The sequence below is a fragment of the Scyliorhinus torazame genome, chromosome 12, assembly GCF_047496885.1.
Source record: "Scyliorhinus torazame isolate Kashiwa2021f chromosome 12, sScyTor2.1, whole genome shotgun sequence".
Taxonomy (NCBI): Eukaryota; Metazoa; Chordata; class Chondrichthyes; order Carcharhiniformes; family Scyliorhinidae; genus Scyliorhinus; species Scyliorhinus torazame.
Window position 1 is genome coordinate 61202193 of NC_092718.1, and position 15391 is coordinate 61217583.

The following is a 15391-nucleotide window of genomic DNA, read 5'->3' on the forward strand; positions in this document are numbered from 1 at the left end:
TGTAGATTGATCACCCAATTATAAGTACCATCGACTTCAATGGTAAATTCAATGTTTACCCTTGTAAGTAAGGGACAGCACGATGGTGCAGTGGTTAGCACTGCTACCTATGTCACTGAGGACCCAGGTTCGATCCCGGCCCCAGGCCACTGTCCGTGAGGAGTTTGCACATTCTCCCCATGTCCGCATGGGCCTCACCCCGATAACCCAAAGGTGTGTAGGGTAAGTGGATTGGCCACGCTAAATTGTCCCATAAATTGGGAAAAAAAAGAATTGGGCACTTTAAATTTAAAAAACACCCTCGTAAGTAAATCAATTTATCTAGAATTCACAGCACAGAGATAAGCCACTCAGTCCAAAGGGTCCATGTTAGTGCTTTTGTTCATCAGATGCCTCCTCCCATCATACTCCATGTCACCCTAACAGCGCAGCCTTTCTCCCTCATGTATTTGCTTCGATTTCCCTGAAATGCATGTGCTATCGGCCTTGAGTATTCCAGAGATCCATATCCTTATTGTTCTTTGGCCTAATAAGCTTTTCCTGCATTCCTTATTGGGTATTAATATTCTAAATTACTGCTTTCAATCATGCTGACAAAAAGGCAATTGTGAGTGATTACATGGATGTAATCTAATTAATGGGTTCACATGATTATATTACAGTATCATAAACCATAAAGCAACATTAAGCAGGTTATAACCAATAAAATGAATCTCCAGATTAGATTACCTTATAATTGTTGGCTGGTGTCTGGTCTTTGCAATACTTACAGCTTCAAAATGCTGGGAGATTTGTTTGCTTAATACAAGTATGTCACCCCTGTGTTCACTGGTCTATTAGCTGCTAAATCCACTGAAATTTCAATTTTAAAATTCTCACTCTTATTTTCATGGACTTGCCCCTCCCCATCTCTGGAACTTCTTCCAATGCTACAACCATCTGAGTTATCGCTATTTCTCCAGATCCAGATTTAGCTATGCCCCACTCCCTTTGTACTACCCTTGGCAGCTGTTCTGTTATCCGTATGGACCCTGATGTTTGGAATTCGCTCCCTAAATCTTTCTAACCTCCCAGCTCCTTCTCATCCCTTGATATGATCCTTGAAAACCTATTGCCTTGAGTGAGCCAATCCTAATGTCTCCTTCTTTGGGTCAGTGTTCATTCTTTTATGTTCATAATGCTCCTGTGAAGCACATTGGAAAAATTTACACCATTACAAGTGTTAATGCAAGTTATTCATGCTGAGCTTTCTGCTCTCAGTCATTTATGATTGTCCTCAATTTTGACCCTCTCTCCACATCCATTCCCTGCAAATATTAAAATATCAGATGTTAGGATACCTGACCAGACCCCAACTTTTGTTAGGATACCAGACAAGAACACCAAACAACTTTTCTATTTGTAAAACTGTGAGAGAAAGGATACTTCACTCCAGGAGTGATGCCTCTGACCAATAGGTATCTTTTATGTTAAAACAAACTTTAATTTAAGCACAGAATTAACCACATCAACATCAAAGAAACAAGTCTACAATATACAGTGAAACCGTTTTTAAATAAAAGGAAAACTTGCTATCTGCACCTGCCACTAATTCCAATTAAGAAACCCAATACAGTTGAAATGCCACTGGTAAATAAAGTTCATAAAACAGGTTACTTGCTTATCTGTGCAGACCTTTGGAGATAATTCCTTTCAAGAGTAGATCCAGTACACTTCTGCTTAACCTAACAGCATTTGGCAAAAGTGCTGTTCGACTTAAAATCCTGAAAAACTACAGACAGGCCTGGCTCTTCCCATTAATTACATTTGTATCCCACTAGTCTCCATGACCTGCTTGGACTGAACACCACTCCCTCATTAATTATCTACACTCCAGGGAATTTCCAGCAATCAAAACATTATTCAAGCAGCCCTTTATCTGTAACCATGGATGTGGTTGGAAAGAATCATCACCTCACCTTTTACGACTCTTTAATTACAGCTTTAGTGGATACACTGCCGGTATGTATTTTAAACCAGAATTTTTCATAACATTACTGCCGCAAATGTGAAATGTAATATATAACAATTTCTACATTCATCACACAGATTCAAACAACCTGACCCCAGTCAGGCTCCATTCCCGTCCCGTTAGGTTTCAACACACTGCAATCAAACCATTAATGAAGTGCCGACAAATGGCAGGGAGGGCCCTTATTAAAATTCCAAAGTCGTGGTCTGTTGATATCATTGCCAACACGACTTAGGTTGAACTGGAAATGAAGAAGAGGCCCATGTTGCATGATTCGCAGCAGGTATGAGTTTCAGACTCTTAAAATACTAAGAACCTGCTCTCCTAGCACTGCTTGTGGGCAAAGAGGCCCCTGAATGTGCTCCCCAAGCCTCACAAGGAAGTATTGTGCCTCCAGACTGACCCTGATTTGTTACCGACACCAATGCTCCCTTCCTCATGCCTGGGAATTTCCCCAAGGGCCTCCGGCTGCTCCTGGTTTTCCTTCCTGCCAGCCTCCTCTATCCATTTGGCAACAATATTGAAACAAGGCCCGACTGTTAGATCCACAGGACCTCCATGTCCCTTTCTGATTTTTTTTCAGAGGATTATCCGCTCCCTGCACCCTCCCTGGCTCCCCACAAATATTGGGCCATAGATTTTATTAAAAGAATTCGCTGTCATACTGAAGCAATGTTTAGATGAAAATTAATATGAATTAGTATTAAGAAAGAAAGAACTGGAATTTTGCAACATCTTTTATATCTTCAGGGTAGTTGGAGATTTCTCTCAATTCAGCGTATATTAATTTGAAGAGCAAGTAGGTATTATGCAGGAAAATGCCGCAGCCAATTTGTACAGTCTAGTCTCACAGACAGAAGATTAGAGAAATACCCGGTTGTTCCGTTTGGTGGTTTTAGTTGATGGGTGATTATTGTCCAGGGTACCCATTGGACAGCTTGAGGCAGGCACGGTCAATGTCCTATCCAAAACACACCGGCCTAGAAATTCAAATGTTCTGCCCCTGCTTTTCAGATATTACAAGACCTCCCGAGCCTCCAACATGGCGGGCTAAAAGTGAAAGTGCATTACAAGCCACGGGTTGTCCTGTCCTTCATATTGGGGTAAAGGGGAGAAATTCAAAGTGTATAGTTCCCACACCTGAAACTGGTCTTAAGCCCTTTCCATGTGCAAGTAAGAGGCCAAACAACTATTTGATGGCCCACCGCATGCTTGCCAACCAGGTCTACCTGCAGCCTACTTGACAGTCCTTAAAAGGGCAGCCTGCTGGAAGAAACTACCAAGGCAATATACTTATCTGACTGTGAATCTGGGAGGACCCAGGTAGGCTTGTGACTCTGCATTGAAATCGTAGGTCGTTGGCGGCCAATGCATCGTCCAGACCCAGATCACCATGATTTTGCGTCCCTTGACCACTGTGACTGAGAGCAGATAATCCTCGAAATCACCCTCATAACATGATGGTCACCTTATAGATTGCCCCGTTTCCCAATTTCCCTTTTCTCATTCACTCTGCTTCCTAGTTCCCCTGCCTTCCCAATCTCCGTGCTTCCCAGCCCCTCCTTCTCAATTCCCCTCTTTTCGGGCCCTCCCTTTCTCTTCCCAGTTCCTATCTTCCCAGTGGCCCTTTCTTGAGCACCCCCTTACTGTTGCCCCACTTACTCAAGGGCAGCTAACAGTCAGTGTTGCATCAATCTGACCTTCCACTCCTTTTCACCAATGAGCTGCCTGGGGATGCCGACCAGATATCCACAGCACATGACAATGACGTCCAATGCCGAAGATAGTGCATACCTTGGATCTCATCGTATTCGTCGCTGGACCACCTGAGTGCCCACAAATTGGCATGCCCATGTTTCGAGACCAATATTTCCAACAGAGCAGCACTCCCACACTGAACTCTCGGCCTAGATTTCATGTTCAAGTCTTGCAGTGGGGATTACGACCAACCATCATCTGACCCATTGGCAAAGATATCAATAAGGAAAGTTGGGTGGGCACTCAAGTAGTGTCGCACGACGCCATACGAATCTGAAGATGTCTATGCAATGATTTTTATTAAGCATTGCAATGCAAACCATTTCCATGCCACCACCACAATCTCCCTCTCCCCGCCCACTCTCCAGCAACCCCGCCGCACCACTTGTATCACAGAGAGCCAGTGATGAATAGGAATGACTAACTTCACAAAGGAGACATTCCGGTAACATCATAAACCACAACAGGGAAACTCAATGAGTTTGTGGTTAATTGAACAACAGCATGAGATTATTTGCATTGCATTCCTTTCCTCAACGGTTTGAATTTTTTGTTGTGTTCTGAAATTGGATGCAGTCCTGTTGTTGCTGTGTGATATTTTCACAGCAATAAGTGTATTAGTTAGGGTCAGGATGCTGCATTGTCATAACATCCTGCCGGAGTGGCTCCATTTGTCATGTCATCATTTTGTGATTACTGTTCTTTTTCATCCATAGCTAATTACTGGGAAATAACACTGCACTTTTTGATTAACAGATTGTTGGTGATAAAGGTGTCAGCTTTTTAAAATAATTGTTTCATGGATGATATCTAGAAAGCTGCCATTTAGTGTCCTTCCCCATTTGCTGGGGCACACTCTATTTGAAACACTGTCCTTGAGAAGGCCATTGTCTCTTGCCCTCACTTCAAACTCCATTTTCCAGCTACTAACTTTATGAAATGAAATGAAAATCGCTTATTGTCACAAGTAGGCTTAAAATGAAATTACTGTGAAAAGCCCCTAGTCGCCACATTCCGGCGCCTGTTCGGGGGGGCTGTTATGGGAGGCTGTTATCCCTCACCCTGGGAGCTGCCTGAGGCTGAACCATTCTCTTTGCAACCTTGGTGTCATATCTGACTCCAAGGTGAGCTTTCGACCGCGTACCCATATCAGGATCAAGGCCACGTATTTTCACCTCGAGGGCACCACCCAATTCTGCTCCTGCCACAGTTGATCTGCTGCTGAAACTCCCATTAATGCCTTCGTTAGCTCACAACCATGGGAGTATTTACAATGAAACACAGTGTGCCCTGGCACGGGGCCCCCAAAGGACAGGGCCCCCAAAATGAAGGGTGTGGAGTGCTGCCTCCCACCGGAGTCCCAGGGAGGAAGAGGCTGACTGTGAGACCCAGGGGCCGAGGAGGAAGAGACTGACTGTGAGACCCAGGGGCCGAGGAGGAAGACACTGACGGTGAAACCCGGGCCCAAGGAGGAAGAGACTGACTGTGAGAGCTGGGCCCCGGGGAGGATGAGGCTGACTGTGAGACCCGGGCCCCAGGGAGGAAGAGACTGACTGTGAGACCCAGGGGCCGAGGAGGAAGAGACTGACTGTGAGACCCAGGGGCCGAGGAGGAAGACACTGACAGTGAAACCCGGGCCCGAGGAGGAAGAGACTGACTGTGAGAGCTGGGCCCCGGGGAGGATGAGGCTGACTGTGAGACCCGTGACCCAGGGAGGAAGAGACTGACAGTGAGACCCAGGGGCCGAGGAGGAAGAGATTGACAGTGAGACCCGGGCCCGACGAGGAAGAGACTGACTGTGAGAGCTGGTCTCCTGAGGGAAGCGGCTGACTGTGAGAGCCGGGCCCCTGAGGGAAGAGACTGACTGTGAGAGCCGGGCCTCTGGGAAGAGGCTGATTGCGAGAGCCGGTCCCCGGGGAGGATGAGGCTGACTGTGAGATCCGGGCCCGAGGAGGAAGAGACTGACTGTGAGACGCGGGCCCTGAGGATGAAGAGACTGATTGTGAGACCCGGGGACCGAGGAGGAAGAGACTGACAGTGAGACCCTGGCCCGAGGAGGAAGAGTCTGACTGTGAGACCCGGGCCCGAGGAGGAAGAGACTGACTGTGAGACCCGGGCCCGAGGAGGAAGAGACTGACTGTGAGACTCGGGCCCGAGGAGGAAGAGACTGACTGTGAGACCCGGGCCCGAGGAGGAAGAGACTGACTGTGAGAGCCGGGCCCCTGAGGGAAGAGACTGACTGAGAGAGCCGGGCCCCGGGGAGGATGAGGCTGACTGTGAGACCCGGGCCCGAGGAGGAAGATACTGACTGTGAGACCCGGGCCCGAGGAGGAAGAGACTGACTGTGAGAGCCGGGCCCCTGAGGGAAGAGACTGACTGTGAGAGCCGGGCCCCGGGGAGGATGAGGCTGACTGTGAGACCCGGGCCCGAGGAGGAAGATACTGACTGTGAGACCCGGGCCCGAGGAGGAAGAGACTGACTGTGAGACCCAGGCCCCTGTGGGAAGAGACTGACTGTGAGAGCAGGGCCCCTGGGAAGAGGCTGACTGTGAGAGCCGGGCCCCGGGGAGGATGAGGCTGACTGTGAGAGCCGGGCCCCGGGGAGGATGAGGCTGACTGTGAGACCCAGGTCCCAGGGGTGAAGAGACTGACTGTGAGACCCGGGGCCGAGGAGGAAGAGACTGACTGTGAGAGCCGGGCCCGAGGAGGAAGAGACTGACTGTGAGAGCTGGGCCCCTGGGAAGAGGCTGACTGTGAGAGCCGGGGAGGATGAGGCTGACTGTGAGAGCGGGGCCCCGGGGAGGAAGAGACTGAATGTGAGACCCGGGCCCCAGTGAGGAAGAGACTGACTGTGAGACCCGGGCCCCGGGGAGGAAGTGACTGACTGTGAGAGCCGGGCCCCAGGGAGGAAGAGACTGAATGTGAGACCCGGGCCCCAGTGAGGAAGAGACTGACTGTGAGACCCGGGCCCCGGGGAGGAAGTGACTGACTGTGAGAGCCGGGCCCCGAGGAGGAAGAGACTGACTGTGAGACCCGGGCCCGAGGAGGAAGAGACTGACTGTGAGAGCTGGGCCCCTGGGAAGAGGCTGACTGTGAGAGCCGGGGAGGATGAGGCTGACTGTGAGAGCGGGGCCCCGGGGAGGAAGAGACTGAATGTGAGACCCGGGCCCCAGTGAGGAAGAGACTGACTGTGAGACCCGGGCCCCGGGGAGGAAGTGACTGACTGTGAGAGCCGGGCCCCGAGGAGGAAGAGACTGACTGTGAGACCCTGGCCCGAGGAGGAAGAGACTGACTGTGAGACCCGGGCCCGAGGAGGAAGAGACTGACTGTGAGAGCCGGGCCCCTGAGGGAAGAGACTGACTGTGAGAGCCGGGCCCCTGAGGGAAGAGACTGACTGTGAGAGCCGGGCCCCGGGAAGGATGAGGCTGACTGTGAGACCCGGGCCCGAGGAGGAAGATACTGACTGTGAGACCCGGGCCCGAGGAGGAAGAGACTGACTGTGAGAGCCGGGCCCCTGAGGGAAGAGACTGACTGTGAGAGCCGGGCCCCGGGGAGGATGAGTCTGACTGTGAGACCCGGGCCCGAGGAGGAAGATACTGACTGTGAGACCCGGGCCCGAGAAGGAAGAGACTGACTGTGAGAACCAGGCCCCTGTGGGAAGAGACTGACTGTGAGAGCCGGGCCCCTGGGAAGAGGCTGACTGTGAGAACCGGGCCCCGGGAGGATGAGGCTGACTGTGAGAGCCGGGCCCCGGGGAGGATGAGGTTGACTGTGGGACCCAGGCCCCAGAGGTGAAGAGACTGACTGTGAGACCCAGGGGCCGAGGAGGAAGAGACTGACAGTGAGACCCGGGGCCGAGGAGGAAGAGACTGACTGTGAGACCCGGGCCCGAGGAGGAAGAGACTGACTGTGAGAGCTGGGCCCCTGGGAAGAGGCTGACTGTGAGAGCCGGGGAGGATGAGGCTGACTGTGAGAGCCGGGCCCCGGGGAGGAAGAGACTGAATGTGAGACCCGGGCCCCAGTGAGGAAGAGACTGACTGTGAGACCCGGGCCCCGGGGAGGAAGTGACTGACTGTGAGAGCCGGGCCCCAAGGAGGAAGAGACTGACAGTGAGACCCTGGCCCGAGGAGGAAGAGACTGACTGTGAGACCCGGGCCCGAGGAGGAAGAGACTGACTGTGAGAGCCAGGCCCCTGAGGGAAGAGACTGACTTTGAGAGCCGCGCCTCTGGGAGGAGACTGACTGTGAGAGCCGGGCCCCGGGGAGGATGAGGCTGACTGTGAGATCCGGGCCCGAGGAGGAAGAGACTGACTGTGAGACCCGGGCCCGAGGAGGAAGAGACTGACTGTGAGAGCTGGGCCCCTGAGGGAAGAGACTGACTGTGAGAGCCGGGCCCCGGGGAGGATGAGGCTGACTGTGAGACCCGGGCCCCAGGGATGAAGAGACTGACTGTGAGACCCAGGGGCCGAGGAGGAAGAGGCTGACTGTGAGACCCGGGGACCGAGGAGGAAGAGATTGACTGTGAGACCCGGGCCCCGAGGAGGAAGAGACAGACTGTGAGACCTGGGCCCGAGGAGGAAGAGACTGACTGTGAGACCCGGGCCCCGAGGAGGAAGAGACAGACTGTGAGACCTGGGCCCGAGGAGGAAGAGACTGACTGTGAGACCCGGGCCCGAGGAGGAAGAGACTGACTGTGAGACCCGGGCCCGAGGACGAAGAGACTGACTGTGAGAGCCGGGCGCCTGACGGAAGAGGCTGACTGTGAGTGCCGGGCCCCAGGGAGGAAGAGGCTGACTGTGAGAGCCGGGCCCCGGGGAGGATGAGGCTGGCTGTGAGAGCCGGGCCCCGGGGAGGATGAGGTTGACTGTGGGACCCAGGCCCCAGAGGTGAAGAGACTGACTGTGAGACTCAGGGGCCGAGGAGGAAGAGACTGACAGTGAGACCCGGGGCCGAGGAGGAAGAGACTGACTGTGAGACCCGGGCCCGAGGAGGAAGAGACTGACTGTGAGAGCTGGGCCCCTGGGAAGAGGCTGACTGTGAGAGCCGGGGAGGATGAGGCTGACTGTGAGAGCCGGGCCCCGGGGAGGAAGAGACTGAATGTGAGACCCGGGCCCCAGTGAGGAAGAGACTGACTGTGAGACCCGGGCCCCGGGGAGGAAGTGACTGACTGTGAGAGCCGGGCCTCAAGGAGGAAGAGACTGACAGTGAGACCCTGGCCCGAGGAGGAAGAGACTGACTGCGAGAGCTGGGCCCCTGAGGGAAGAGACTGACTGTGAGAGCCGGGCCCCGGGGAGGATGAGGCTGACTGTGAGACCCGGGCCCCAGGGATGAAGAGACTGACTGTGAGACCCAGGGGCCGAGGAGGAAGAGGCTGACTGTGAGAGCCGGGCCCGAGGAGGAAGAGACTGACTGTGACAGCCGGGCCCGAGGAGGAAGAGACTGACTGTGAGAGCCGGGCCCGAGGAGGAAGAGACTGACTGTGAGACCCGGGCCCGAGGTGGAAGAGACTGACTGTGAGAGCCGGGCCCGAGGAGGAAGAGACTGACTGTGAGAGCTGGGCCCCTGGGAAGAGGCTGACTGTGAGAGCCGGGGAGGATGAGGCTGACTGTGAGAGCCGGGCCCCGGGGAGGAAGAGACTGAATGTGAGACCCGGGCCCCCGTGAGGAAGAGACTGACTGTGAGACCCGGTACCCGGGGAGGAAGTGACTGACTGTGAGACCCGGGCCCGAGGAGGAAGAGACTGACTGTGAGAGCTTACCCCTGAGGGAAGCGGCTGACTGTGAGAGCCGGGCCCCTGAGGGAAGAGACTGACTGTGAGAGCCGGGCCTCTGGGAAGAGGCTGATTGCGAGAGCCGGTCCCCAGGGAGGATGAGGCTGACTGTGAGATCCGGGCCCGAGGAGGAAGAGACTGACTGTGAGACCCGGGCCCGAGGAGGAAGAGACTGACTGTGAGAGCCGGGCCCCTGAGGGAAGAGGCTGACTGTGAGAGCCGGGCCCCGGGGAGGATGAGGCTGACTGTGAGAGCCGGGCCCCGGGGAGGAGGAGACTGACTGTGAGACCCGGGGGCCGAGGAGGAAGAGACTGACTGTGAGACGCGGGCCCCGGGGAGGAAGAGACTGACTGTGAGACCCGGGCCCCGAGGAGGAAGAGACAGACTGTGAGACCTGGGCCCGAGGAGGAAGAGACTGACTGTGAGACACGGGCCCCGAGGAGGAAGAGACAGACTGTGAGACCTGGGCCCGAGGAGGAAGAGACTGACTGTGAGACCCGGGCCCGAGGAGGAAGAGACTGACTGTGAGACCCGGGCCCGAGGACGAAGAGACTGACTGTGAGAGCCGGGCCCCTGACGGAAGAGGCTGACTGTGAGTGCCGGGCCCCAGGGAGGAAGAGGCTGACTGTGAGAGCCGGGCCCCGGGGAGGATGAGGCTGACTGTGAGACCCGGGCCCGAGGAGGAAGAGACTGACTGTGAGACCCGGGCCGAGGAGGAAGAGACTGACTGTGAGACCCGGGCCCCTGAGGGAAGAGACTGACTGTGAGAGCCGGGCCCCTGGGAAGAGGCTGACTGTGAGAGCCAGGCCCCGGGGAGGATGAGGCTGACTGTGAGACCCGGGCCCCAGGGATTAAGAGACTGACTGTGAGACCCAGGGGCCGAGGAGGAAGAGGCTGACTGTGAGAGCCGGGCCCGAGGAGGAAGAGACAGACTGTGAGAGCCGGGCCCCGGGGAGGATGAGGCTGATTGTGAGACCCAGGCCCCAGGGGTGAAGAGACTGACTGTGAGACCCAGGGGCCGAGGAGAACGTGACTGACAGTGAGACTCGGGCCCGAGGAGGAAGAGACTGACTGTGAGAGCCGGGGCCGAGGAGGAAGAGGCTGACTGTGAGAGCCGGGCCCCGGGGAGGATGAGGCTTATTGTGAGACCCAGGTCCCAGGGGTGAAGAGACTGACTGTGAGACCCAGGGGCCGAGGGGGAAGTGACTGACAGTGAGACCCGAGCCCGAGGAGGAAGAGACTGACTGTGAGAGCCGGGGCCGAGGAGGAAGAGACTGACTGTGAGAGCCGGGCCCCTGAGGGAAGAGGCTGACTGTGAGAGCCGGGGAGGGTGAGGCTGACTGTGAGAGCCGGGCCCCGGGGAGGAAGAGACTGAATGTGAGACCCGGGCCCCAGTGAGGAAGAGACTGACTGTAAGACCCGGGCCCCGGGGAGGAAGTGACTGACTGTGAGAGCCGGGCCCCGAGGAGGAAGAGACTGACTGTGAGACCCGGGGGCCGAAGAGGAAGAGACTGACAGTGAGACCCTGGCCCGAGGAGGAAGAGACTGACTGTGAGACCCAGGCCCGAGGAGGAAGAGACTGACTGTGAGACCCGAGCCCGAGGAAGAAGAGACTGACTGTGAGAGCCTGGCCCCAGATGGAAGAGGCTGACTGTGAGTGCCGGGCCCCAGGGAGGAAGAGGCTGACTGTGAGAGCCGGGCCCGAGGAGGAAGAGACTGACTGTGAGACCCGGGCCCGAGGAGGAAGAGACTGACTGTGAGACCCGGGCCCGAGGAGGAAGAGACTGACTGTGAGACCCGGGCCCGAGGAGGAAGAGACTGACTGTGAGACCCGGGCCCGAGGAGGAAGAGACTGACTGTGAGACCCGGGCCAAGAGGAGGAAGAGACTGACTGTGAGAGCCGGGCCCCAGGGAGGATGAGGCTGACTGTGAGACCCGGGCTTAGGGAGGGAGCGGCTGGCTGTGAGAGCCGGTCCCCGGGGAGGATGAGGCTGACTGTGAGACCCGGGCTTAGGGAGGGAGAGGCTGGCTGTGAGGGCCGGGTCCCAGGGAGGAAGTGGCTGACTGTGAGACCCGGGCCCAGGGAGGAAGAGACTGACTGTGAGAGCTGGGCCCAAGGGAGGAAGAGGCTGACCGTAAGACCCAGGCCCCGGGGAGGAAGAGGCTGACTGTGAGAGCCGGGCCCCGGGGAGGAAGAGACTGACTGTGAGAACCCCAGGCCCAGGGAGGAAGAGGCTGACTGTGAGGGCCGGGTCCCAGGGAGGAAGTGGCTGACTGTGAGACCCGGGTCCCAGGGAGGAAGAGACTGACTGTGAGAACACCAGGCCCAGGGAGGAAGAGGCTGACTGTGAGAGCTGGGCCCCAGGGAGGAAGAGGCTGACCGTAAGACCCAGACCCCGGGGAGGAAGAGGCTGACTGTGAGAGCCGGGCCCCAGCGAGGAATAGGCTAACTGTGAGAGCCAGGCCCCAGGGCGGACGAGGCTGACTGTGAGACCCGGGGGCAGATGAGGAAGAGACTGACTGCAAGACCTGGGAAAGTGAAGCAGAGCCCCAGGTTATGGAGAGTGTATGGAGACAAAGATTAATTGGATGTGTGGGAGTGAATGAGTGAGTGGGTGTGAGAGAGAGAGTAAATGTGTGTGGTAGGAGAGAGTGTGTGTGTGTGTGTATGTGGGAGGGAGCGAGTGACTGTATGTGCAGAGTAGTGAATGTGTGTGTGGTAGTGAGAGAGTGAGTGTGTGTGTGGTCGTGAGAGAATGAGTGTGTGTGTGGGAGAGAGAGTGTGTGTGTGGGACTGAGGGAGTGAGTTTGTGTGACAGAGAATATGTGTGTGGGACTGACAGAGAGTGTGTGTGCGTGTGAGACTGACAGTGTGTGTGACTGAGAGAATGAGTTAGTCTATGTGTGTGGGAGGCCCATATGTATCCAGGAAATGGATCCATTCATTCTGGAGTTAGCCAATCCTGACAGCCGCCTCGCCCCCAGGATGTGCCACCTGGCACTGGATGCAGTTGGCTACTGGACGTTTTCCAAGGGGCTGGCTCCATTGCAGTAGGAGGTGGCAGACAGGAGTTTGCTACTAGCTCACCAGGAGAGGGAAGCACATTCTGCAGGTAAATCCCTTACTCTAGCACTGAGGCGTGGACAAGTCAGACCACTTTAGGCCTGCATTCCCTCAGAAAGAACAATATGTTCAGCTTTTCGACTAATGTCCTCTCTTCCTTTATGTTAATGCAAGCAGGAGTGAATCAAGCAATGCTCTCTATTGTGGAATCTCAGCAGCAGGGCTGCACCTCTTTCGGCTTCCCAACTGTAGTGAACGTATTGTACTAACCATTCACCACTGTATTACATTGTATCACGCTGTTGCCCATGTGGGCTCCACCTATGGACCATTGTACTATACTACACGGAATGTATCATGTTGGTGCCCTTGTGGGCTCCGCCCCTGGCACCGCCCCCTTGAGGGGAGGTATAAAGAGCCGTTGCCCTGTAGGCGGCTCTCACTTGCAGAGCAGTTGCAGGCAGGCACTGTTCTAGTTGGTTAAAGCCACTGTTCACTTCAACTCTCTGTCTCGCGTGAATTGATGGTCGCAACACCAACCTAATAAACATTTCGCAAGGATCAAGACTTGGGTCACGTAAAGCCAAATTCTCCAGGAATATAGAGATTTCTTTAAACCCCAGAAGTTCTCTCAATCACTTCATTTATTCTGTTGAAAGCATAACCACAATAACTAAACTGAAAAGGCATCATGTATTTTGTAACAATGATAATTGGTCAGAAATTAAGGTGTGCTTCCTTATTCAATAAATAGTATATCAGAGAAAAGATAATTGAAGGTGCAGGCAAGAAATTACTTCCTTACTCAACATGTTGGAAAATAATTGATTTAATCAGTAGCAGTACTCAGCAGGTGATATGGGAATCATAGAATTTCACAGCACAGAAGAAAGATACTTGGCCCATCATTGTAACTGCGCAGTTCCCGTAAAAAACAATGGACGGGATCCTCCGTTGGCTGACACCAGAATCGGGAACCGCGATCGGGCGGACAATCGCGTGGCAGCCGAAAATCGAGGCCGGTGCCCAGCATCCGACGGAATGCCATACAACAGCAGCCTGAATGCATACCACGCCACATGTACAGTAAATGCTGTTGGCATATCATTAACAGGTACCAGTATTCTCCGGGGCTCCCGCGATGCTCGTCCTCTGCCAGGAGGAATTACAGATGCCGAGGTTCACTTGTGGTATTAAAAATCGGGAAATAGGCGCAGCGGCTGATGAGGGAGAGTGGGGAGGGGGGCATCTGCCAGGGGTGGGGGGAGTAGCGGGGGTGACCGGGGGTAGGCCATGCAACCGGGGTGACCTCTGGTACTGGGGTATCCAGGCACGGATCGCCATTGTCGTGGCCTGCAAGGTAGCCATCCTGCTGCGCACCGTACTGACCGCCCACGGTGGTACAGAGTGACACCGGCTGCATGGGTGCACCCACCACCCCCTCACACCCAATCCCTCCCTCCACCATGCCTCCACTCCACCAACACCGCCCCCACCAACCCCCCCCCCCCCCCCCCACCCCACCTCCCGAACCAGGAGCAGCCAGCTGGTGGGGCATCACACATTCCACTCAAGGGTAACATTGGCCTCTACAGGAGGGCGCCGGATGGGAACCGCAGAGCGTACCTCTGGCATGGGTAGCGCCAGCCACCAGTATCCCGGCCGGCTGGGAAGGGTGCCGAGGCGAGAGGCCCCCGGGGTGTAGGGAATCAGCTGGGCCAGGGGTGCGTTCCGGAGGGCTCAGGTGTACTGATATTAGGTCTCCTGTGTATTGGCAGTGCATGTCATGTGAGGTCCTGCCAGACCAGGCATGCAGCTGTGCACGGGGACTGTATGGGACATCTGCCAGATTATGGCGCACCTGGAACAGTGGGGTATGGGGGAGGGAGGGGGGAGGGGGGGAACAACAGGGAAGGGGGAGCAACCATGGACCGATTCAGAGGGCAATGAAGTGCACACAGGGTCAGTTAAACGAAGGACAAACTAAACCTCTCTGTATAATAAAGAAAATTAGTGCGGGTGAGAAAAATGTGATGTGTATATATACAACTGTTTGTAAATATGGGAAATGCCAATAAAAAGATTTATTAAAAAAAAGAAGTAACCTCACTGACTTGTTGCACATTGTACATACTGCAGCCACAGTGCACCATTGGATATTGCGTTTGGTTGTAAGAACAGCTTTCAAGGAAACACTCCAGGTGGTGACAGACCTCTGCTGTTGCAGCTGCACTCACTAAAGCAAGATAAATGTACTCCTGTAAACAACATGCGCAGTTGTACCAGATTTCTATAGAATCATAAATTGTCAAAATACAGAATAGGATCTCTACAGTGCAGAAGAAGGCCATTCAGCCCATCAGGTCTGCACCGACCCTCTGCAAGGTCACCCTAACCAGGCTCCGACCCTATCCCTGCAACTCCGTAACCCCACCTAACCTGCACAACCCTGGACACTAATGGGGCAATTGTTCAAGGCCAACCCACCTAACCTGCACATCTTTGGATTGTGGGAGGAAGCAGGAGCACCTGGAGGAAACCCATGCAGACACGGGGAGAATGTGCAACCTCCACACAATCACCCAAGACCGGAATTGAACCCGGGCCCCTAGTGCAGTGAGGCAGCAGTGCCATCCACTGTGCCACCATGCTGCCCCTTCATGCCTGGTTTGGCTCTTTGAAAGAACAATTCCACTTTTCCCACTCCTTGCTCTTTCCCTTTAGTTGTGTGAATGTTTCATTTTCAAGTGTATGTCAATTCTCCTTTGAAAATTACAATTGAATCTGCTT